General features: G+C 35.3%; 1 long non-coding RNA gene across 1 annotated transcript; it reads left to right on the forward strand.

Annotated features, from left to right (window-relative positions):
* The first annotated feature begins 201 nt into the window (after window positions 1–201).
* LOC113309351 lies at window positions 202–2030 on the forward strand. Its single transcript, XR_003340543.1, has 5 exons — window positions 202–336; window positions 696–905; window positions 1199–1297; window positions 1409–1450; window positions 1796–2030. It is a non-coding gene; the product is annotated as an uncharacterized LOC113309351 (long non-coding RNA).
* The last annotated feature ends 1232 nt before the right edge of the window (window positions 2031–3262 follow it).

Here is a 3262-nt window from a genome sequence, read left to right on the forward strand (position 1 = left end):
GAAAATCAACATGTAAGAAAACAATGTCGACATTAAGACACATGATGTTGTAAGGAAAAACATTTGATAAGTAGAAAATGTTCCTCCAAATCAGACGTTCCCCCATTAACTGTTAGTTTTGTGTTTTTTGTAGGACGGTTTATTCTTGGAGAGTTATATATATCAAAACTAGTGGTGTTGATTTTGTAAGTATAATTACCAGAACAATGGGTTTAGTCTTTCAGAGCTTATTGGATGTCCAAGTGTCAACTCAATTTGTGTTCTGAATTTCATTTTTTGTTCATTTCAGAAAAGTCCTACCATTGGGAAGGATGAAAAACCATAAAAATTCAAATTGTAAGTCTTGAGATAGTTTCATTTAGATCATGCCAGTGTTCATCCTTTACTTGGAATTCAACTTTTCTTTTTCTTTAGTAGGATATAGTTAGACGGGAGCGCTTTCGAACAATTACTAGTAGTTATTATCGTGGATCTCATGGCATTACTATGCACTGCTACATTTGAGATGAACTTTGGTTTGGATCTTAGTATCCAGTGGTTCTATCATCATCAGTTTTTAATATTTCACTTGTTTTCAGCATGTATACATAGTCTGTTCACTACGAAGAAAACTGTTATCCATAATAAAGTCCAGCTTATTAAACTTCACTTTAAGTTTGATGACGTTTTCTCACTATGGTTTCTCATTCCGGTAGATGTTGCGGAAAAAGTATTCACAATTTGGCCAGCTGCATAATGGTGCCTTCATACGACATGTATTCTATTGTTCCTGTGAGGCTGATAAGTACCCACTAATTGGAATTTGCTAATCAGTTGATCTTGTTTATTGAATAAAAATAGGATGCCGAGGATGTTAGACCCAAATTATGTATACTCTTTCAGTCTCTTAAATCACCAAATGGCAGGTATATCAATTTCCTTTTGTAGTATCAAATGTTACTTTCTTAATGTTTTTAGTAATTCTGATCATTTAATCTTATTTCTGTTTCTGGTTGATCTTATATCATTCTGGTAGTTTTCATTCTGGTAGTATCGAGATAGGGAAAAGGTTATTAAATTCTTTAGAGTGATCTAGTTATTATTTTTATTTTTTGGTTCTCTCTAGATAACAAGTGAATGAATCTCTAGTTCGTTTTGTTATTACCTGGTTATCATGTGTTGTAGGTCTTCCATCATTTAATTCGAGCATGTAATGTAGGTCTTACATCTTCACTGAATATTGACTGTGCTTTGTTCGTTGACTTGCGTGAAAATCCTGACGCTGTGAGAAACTTTTTGGAATTGATCTTGTCAGCAGGTACTCGGATATTTACATATTATTCATAGTTTCTTGTCTTCTCTTTCTTCTGTAGTGCATTAAGTCTGTTTTTTTAAGTCCAGCAGGTAATCATTTAACGTTGTTTGCTAGGGTGCATTGTGCAGAAAGTGTTGAAGAAAGCTCGGAGGCAGAGTCAGTATACTCACTTAAATGTCATATCTCTTATGAATTGTACCGTCTGAATGAGGGATTAAAGCATATGAGCGTGTAGTTACATGATTTTCGAACAGTATGTCGACTTAAGATGACATGATATTTTCCACTTTAGAACATCTAGTGTTTGCTTTCTTTCTTTTTCCCTTTTATTTACATGTTTTATTTCTCATTTAGATATGTTGTCTACAATTCGAAGAAATTTTCCTCTCCACCAAATTGAATGCATGCATTGGTCAATTTTTGCATAAGCCATCTACCATAGATCTTATCATCTATTGTTTGTGACCTCATTACTGAAACATCAAATTGGTAATTATGCAGGTATTTGGGTTTAAGTCAAAAAACAGTATTCTGGTGATATTATAGCAGCAGCTGAATCTATCTATGATTTGCAGACGAAATTGGTTAAGCAAGCGGAGTCACGTGATACTTCTGGTGGAGTTCTATCTTCTTACCCATTGATTGATCTTTCTTTCCCTGTATTTTAATTCCTCTTTCAGTTGAGACAAACTAGGTCACCCATCCGTTTATGAACGTCAACATAAAACATTGTATGCCAGCCACAAAATTTTGGGTCTTCAAGATCATCTCAGTAAGTTTGTTGTGATACTTGTATACATTTGTATATTCTACTCATACTTTAAGTTCACATCAATTGAAGAATCCTTTTTTCATTATATACTAGGGCTTAACCCGTGTCGTAACGGCACGGGCATAATTTATATTTAGTTATTCATTTTCCGATATATGAATGTTAAATATAATATTTATTAATATCAAGTTTATCCTTCTTATCATCGTAAAAGTAAAAGAAAACCCGATTAGATATTTCCATCTTCGCTCCACGAATACTTTCTAGCATTTTCCGTTTTGACATTCTCCCAAACCATGTCTCTCCTTTCTCGAGTTGTATTGTAAATCCAGCCATGAAACTGTATTGTAATCAGTTTTTACATATCCCCCACCCTCCCCCAAAAAAAAAAATTATTTGATACGTTCTTTTGTTTATAAATATATATTATCGATCCTTTGAAATGGCCTTTATGCATGTTCCTTATTTCAGTGAACGATTTCTCAAGCCATGCATGAATTTATATTGGAAATAATTTTTACATATTTTTTCAACCATGTTAGGATCTTCATGGACCATAGGAACCTACTATGGGTACGACCACATGTCATCGATGCTTCCCCTACTTGACCACCTTGGGATAAGAGGTGTGCAGTTTTAATCTAAAACTTATCGGTGATATGTAAGGAAATTCCCAAGCTTATTAAGCTCCACATGTACTCCTCTTTCTTCCATGTGGGACTATCCCTAGCTATACATATATGGTTTATTGCGCCACATAGTCCAACAATATCCACCTTGGCGAGATTAAATCACTTCACCAGTCGAGTCAGAATCCAACATATGATTACTATATGTATATGCTACCCATCGATCATGATTAGTGTCATTATGCTACTTCACGTTGAGTTAATGAGAAGGCAATCTCTAACTCCACCTTGACCATTTCCTTGCCTACCTAGAACCCTGCTCCACTTGAGAGTTAATATGTGAGACAGTAACTCCACCTTGAGCACCAGTTCAACCTTGAGCATTTCCTTGCCGATCTAAAACCCTGCTCCACCTGATTTAATGGGTGAGACACTAACTTCACCTTGAGCGCCAGTTAAACTTTTGAGTCTGACTCCACTTGCGCCCTAAACTGGGTGACATCCACATCCACTTCTATGTTTGGACAGTATCCCCAACCATGGTCTTTGATACCAATTTTTAAGATC

This window comes from Papaver somniferum, chromosome 9, assembly GCF_003573695.1.
Source record: "Papaver somniferum cultivar HN1 chromosome 9, ASM357369v1, whole genome shotgun sequence".
Lineage (NCBI taxonomy): Eukaryota > Viridiplantae > Streptophyta > Magnoliopsida > Ranunculales > Papaveraceae > Papaver > Papaver somniferum.